Genomic DNA, 6,525 nt, shown 5'->3' with positions numbered 1-6,525 from the left:
TCTTATTTTTACAAAGCACGATAAAGTTTAACAAGGAAGAGTGCTGTATAATAAATGCCAAGGTGAAATTTATAGTGTGCGCCGTACACATAAATCTAAATGTAATCCTGATGCTGGGAGAGAGGAAAGGAAGGGAGCAGCCAAAATGGGCTGCCGTTTGTTGGGCAAGCAGGCCTGGGAGGCAGAATGGAACACTTGCTTGCAATATTAATAGCATCATTCGCAGGCGGGGAAGGGAAACGAGCCATAGAGCCACAATACTTATCTTGCTTTGACTACTAATTAGCTGCAGGGGTGGATGGAATGATTATCATAAAGATGTGTTGTTTCTGAGAGAGTTTATTTCGGATAATATATTATCCTCCGCACCTGGTGGCGAAGGCCTCCTTTGGCACCAAGAGGCGCCATTAACCCAGTAAGTATTTCACGTGATCAACTGTTAAGTGTCTGTAGCCTCTGCTCAGCGAGACTCCTGGATGCTCAGAGGTAAAGAGTGAAAGGCTCAATGTGAGTCCACCATGTTTTTGCTTACCCTGACCCTTGATACCTGTCTTTTGTTGGATATACGTTTCTGAAATGGCTAGCTTTTGACATCGGGTGGAAAGCAAAGTTGCCCCCTGTTCCATCCCCAGCCTCCCAAGAACGGCCCACATGTGCGAAAGACATTAAGCTGAAGTTGTAGGAATCATTTACTTTAAAGCATCCTGAAAGCCATGCAGGAATCCCACCCGCCTTAATGTGAGCGAGGTGATTTATTCGCATATCTGCAACATGTCCCCAAGTTCTCCTTTTGCAGGAATCAAAGTGCACTCGAGTTTCGCATTCCCAAGCTCCTTTTATTTCAACGTGAAAGTGATTAAAGATGTTTATCTAAGCCTAAAGGCCTTAAGACTATGCCACTTTCATTGGGGGAACAATTAATCTGAACTTTGGGGGGATCTTAGACGCATAAGAAGAGCATTTGAGAACTCCCCATTTATCCATTTTCCATTTTCCCTAACAAGAAACGAGGTTAATACAGGAACAAGCAATGCAAAAGAGTGATATAATGCAAAAGAGATTATAATGGTTCAATGAAAGAAACTGGCTGTCATGGGCATAATGATGGAGACATGTTTACAGATCCATATGTTGGGGGGGGGGTTAGAAGTCTGCAAAAACAGACTTTTACCGCACAGAGATGCATAATTGGGAGGGGAGAACACAACACAAACCACAAGCTAGAGTTTGGATCCTGATTTGGCACTTCAGGGAACAGTCTGACAGTTCAAAGGCTGCCCAATATGACTTGGCATCTGAGACCCGGGTGGAATCTACACACATATTAAAAACGCTGTGAGAACGTTTTTTTAAAAAATCGTTTTGAAAAAAAGCATTGAATTTGCTATAGCTCACAGTCGCCGTTTGGTGCCACAATTGTATATCACACTTTACAACACACTCAAAACGTTTTATTTGCAGCAGAGTCCCTAGTCTGCTCCTGAAAAAACAACAAAAAAGCTTTGTTTCACCCCCATTCTCTCTTGGGAATCAAGCAATGGCTAAAACTCGCCGCCGCCCCACCTTGATAGACGCAGATAAAATTCGCTGTACATAACACTGCAACCTGCAACCTTGGCGTTCTAAGCACCATGCTCTAACCAACTGAGCTATCAAGGCTGACATACCTGTGTAATGACTGATTTTTATGAGTGAAAAGTATATTTCCAAAGCCAGGGCCTGAGGCCTGAAAAAACAGGCAGTCTCCATGTGTCTAGAGACCTGTTATCCAAGAAATATGGAACTAGTTCCCACAGGAGGCAGTGATGGCCACTAGCTTGAGTGGGACTCGTATGTTCGTATGTTCAAGGGCAAAGGCAAAAGGAAATTAAAGCATAGCATCACACTCTCCAAAAATGTTCCAGCTGCAGGTTACTCTGTGCTCCACAGTCTCCCTGCCTTGTCAGTAAAGTGCTGATTTGGAAGTAATTACATGTGACACATTTGTCAATGCTTTTGTTATATTAATTACTTCATAGTGAAGACGCTGGGTGGTTTTTGCTATGGAGATGTGAGAGTCTGCTGTCACTTGTTGAGTCATGGTCTCAGTATTTAATGTACTGTTGACTAAGGATAATTTCCATTCCTACCTATTTAATGTACTGTTGAGCGGGGAGAATTTCTGGTCCCACTGAACACTATGTTGTGAAGCATTTTAGCTAGTGAATATATAAGGAGACCGAAGACAAATCCCCAGTCTTGTTAAGGGCACAGAACTTCTGTTGACTCCTAGTCGTTTGCCATTTGTATGCTGTACTCTTCTTGACAGCATCCTCTTGCAATGACCAGAGCAGCCTCCCCCAACTGATGCTCTACAAATGTTTTGGATGATAGCTCCTGTCAGCCCAGGCAACATGGCCAATAGGGGGTGAGGGAAGGTGTATCCAAAGCAACCTCAATGCAACCAGCCCGGGGGAGGCTGGTCTAGAGCACAGCAGTTAGACCAGAAAGTGCTTGATTCAAACCCCTGCTTTGTGGTGAAGTTCATTGGGGAACTTCAGACCCATGGGTCTGATTAAGCCCCCCAGACTCCCAGTTTTACCCATGAGGCCATTTCAGGCAAGCCATGCCCTGTAATAGTAGTAGTAGTAGCAGCAGCAGTAATAATAATAATAATAATAATAATAATAATAATAATAATAATTACTTATACCCTGCCCATCTGGCCGGGCCTCCCCAGCCACTCTGGGAAGCTCCCAACAGAATATTAAAAACACAATAAAACATCAAACATTAAAAACTTCCCTAAACAGGGCTGCCTTCAGATGTCTTCTAAAAGTTAAGTAGTTGTTTATTTCCTTGACATCTGATGGGAGGGCGTTCCACAGGGCGGGCACCACTACTGAGAAGGCCCTCTGCCTGGTTCCCTGTAACCTCACTTCTCACAATGAAGGAACCACCAGAAGACCCTCAGAGCTGGACTTCAGTGTCCGGGCTGAACGATGGGGGTGGAGACACTCCTTTGGGTATACTGGGCTGAGGCTGTTTAGGGCTTTAAAGGTCAGCACCAACATTTTGAATTGTGCTTGGAAACGTACTGCAAGCCAATGTAGGTCTTTCAGGACCAGTGTTATATGGTCTTGGTGGCCACTCCCATGTACATCACCTGACATTACATGATGTCAGTTGCAGAAAAGATAAAGCCATGGGGTCAGGAGCTGGAGTCAGAGTAAAGGTAAAGGGACCCCTGACCATTAGGTACAATCGTGGCCGACTCTGGGGTTGCGGCGCTCATCTCACTTTATTGGTGTACAGCTTCCAGGTCATGTGGCCAGCATGACTAAGCTGCTTCTGGCAAACCAGAGCAGCGCACGGAAACGCCGTTTATCTTCCCGCCGGAGTGGTACCTATTTATCTACTTGCACTTTGGCGTGCTTTCGAACTGCTAGGTTGGCAGGAGCAGGGACTAAACAATGGAAGCTCACCCCGTTGTGGGGATTCGAACCGCCAACCTTCTGATTGGCAAGTCCTAGGCTCTGTGGTTTAATCCACAGCGCCACCCGCGTCCCTGGAGTCAGAGAAGGTCAGCAATAATAATAATTTTTTTAATCCACACTGCTATCACTGAAGTTAACTCTTTATTCAAAGAAACCAAAACACCCCAGGCCTAGAGATTGCAGCAATGCTTCCCATTATGTCATGCTGGGATGAGGCAATTGCAAGGGCTTTTACATTGTGAAGATAAGAGTCACATCCATTGCCCTAGCCAATTTTTCCTTTTGGCTGTAGCCACCATTAGCAGGGAGCCTCTGGTAGGTTGGCCAAAAAGGAATGGATCCTTGAATTTGTGTGTTCCTGCAGAACTTCCACTTTACAATAAGACCTGACTAGGACTCAATTTTTCTTTATTAGTTTCCTAAAACCTTGGAAGACTTCTGACTTTCAGGACGATGAAACCTGATTGCTTCTGCTACATGCTTACAGCTTTGACAGGAAAATGGAGGTGGAAATTTGACCCTCGGACCCACTTCAGGAGAGTGCCAGGAAATTCGTGTCACGATGAGCTGCGAAGATAGCAACAGGGTAGCCAACAAGCAAGCTGTTCAAACTTATCCTTTCAGTGTGTCAGAAGATTTTGATAGCATCAAAGGGGAGAGCAGGGTGGCGAAAGGTCAGCCATTCAGGATCACCCCCCCCAGGCAGTCTTCATAGCAACTTTCACACTTCAACAGAAACTGTCACATTTCCGCGGGTCATTTCGGTCCTCCCCACCTGCTTTTATCTGGTTCTTAAGCGGTCAGGGGTTGCTAGGGGCACACATGTCTCTGATGCATGAAAACAGCTGAATGGTTGGCACGAAGGGGGAGTATAAAAGACACAGGATGAAAGGGCCTGCAAGCGAATCAACTGAGTTGAAGTGGGGAGGACTTGAAGGCAACAACATGAAACCCATTACAGCAAGACTGATAGGATTCATGCGATTTTACACGAAATAAAATCTCAAAACCCAAATTCTGAAACTGCCGTAGATAATTCAAATATATAAAATGTTAAATTTGTTTTCCAGTGTTTCTCATTATCTGTCTAAGTTTTAACACACACACACACACATATATATGATAGATAGATAGATGACAGATAGATGATAGATAGATAGATAGATAGATAGATAGATAGATAGATAGATAGATAGATAGATGATAGATATAGGCAAAGATTGGGGTTTATTTTCAACCTTGGAGGGGTAAGACAGAAGAAATGCAGAAGGGTGGGAAGAAGAACAAAGATTTGTAAGGAGACAGAGGGGTATTGAAGAAGAGGCACAAAGGGGAATTCCTCCCCTCCTGACCCCTTAAATGTCTACTGACACTCGTCACCACAAGTAGGCACACTTTAGCTCAGAGCTGTAGTACCCTCACATTTGGGGAGGGCGGCTCAAAGTGATAGTTTACATTTGGGCAATGCAGGAGTGGCTTTCTGGGTGCGGCAGAGTGTAGTGGCATTACCTTCCTGACAGGTGAGTCGCTGTTTTTTACTGGGAGGGAGAAGGGGTAAGTTGGTGCAGAGGTCAGCTCAATGCAACACTGGTGAGCCAATTTGACACTCCTGCCAGTGCACTGACGCTGTGCCGCCCTCCCTCTGCCACCTTGCCTCTTCCTCCTGGTAAGCAGCAGTGACACTTGCTGGGAAGCTACCAGTGAGGCTCCATCCCATGAGGCAAGCCAAATCTAAAGGAGAATAGGAAGCTGTCTTACAGTGAGCCAGCATTCCCTACTCTGACCGGCAGTGGCTTTCCCGGGTTTCAGGCAGGGGTTGCTCCCAACCTTACCTGGAGACACCAGCAATAGAACCTGGAAGCTTCTGAAGGCAAAGCTGATGTTCTACCCGTGTTATGGCCCTTCCCCTTCCTGGCTGGATTGGGACTGTGTACGTACCACTGAACAGATGGTCAATGCTGTTGGCTCTGACCACACCAAATACTTGCTGGACATGTGTGGAAAGGGCTCAGATCCAAGCATTTCCACCCCTCCTTTAATGTGTGATTAGAGCTGTCGAACCTGATAGTGCCAGCCATCTGTTCAGTGTAAGGATTCTTGCCCGCAGAACTGAGCTGCAGCACTCATGATCTCTGGATCTGGGCCATTCAGGGCCCTTTCCAGTCCTTACTCTCCTTTTGAGTGCAGCCTCCTAGAGTTACAAAGAAAGCTCTCAAGGTACAGAGTCACAAAAAAAAGTTGGCTTGCGGAGAGTTCCCTGGCAAAGAGCCCAAACAAGTAGACTACAGCTTTTGCGTTTGGTTTAGAATATTTTACACATAATACACAGTCAGATAGGTTTTCGTATAGAAGGGATTGGATCTGGACCAGCTGTTCCATAAATGGAAGGAATGCTTCTGTTCATGGAAGTGGCTTGGCCTCCCTGCTGGAGAATGAGGGAAAGGCCATTCTTTTTTCTTTTCTTTTTATATAATTTTAATTAAATTTTCTGTTTTACAATTTAGAATATTCACTTAAATGACCTTAACATATCAGTGACTTCCCTTCTTCTCTTTCCATGGCTCATTTTGCATAACATAAATCCCTGCATATTTTATATAAACTAAACCGTTCAATATTCCATTATTACATCCATCAAAACTCATTCACACTGTTGAATTTATCTTAATGCTGCCAAGGTTTTCAAGTGTAAACAATCCCCCCCCAAAAAAATTCAATAAACATTTTCCAATCTTCTTTAAATGTATGTTCTTCTTGTTCTCTTATTCTGTATGTTAGGTCCGCAAACTGCGCATATTCCATCAGTTTAAGTTGCCATTCTTCTTTAGCAGGAACCTCACTCCTTTTCCATTTTTGGACTAACAAAACACGGGCCGCAGTAGGGAGGGGCCATTCTAAACAAATTCACCTTCCCAGGCAGCTTACAGCACCAATTCCCATGGCATTTCAGAGGATCTCCGAATCTCCCGAAGCAGATTTTCAGGAGGCATAGGGCACTGCAGGGGAAAGGAGAATCAGTGAAAATCACCCCCCTCCCCAAGTCTGCTCA

The sequence above is a fragment of the Podarcis vaucheri genome, assembly GCF_965113315.1.
Source record: "Podarcis vaucheri genome assembly, chromosome: 12".
Lineage (NCBI taxonomy): Eukaryota > Metazoa > Chordata > Lepidosauria > Squamata > Lacertidae > Podarcis > Podarcis vaucheri.
Note: the sequence above shows the minus strand (reverse complement) of the source record.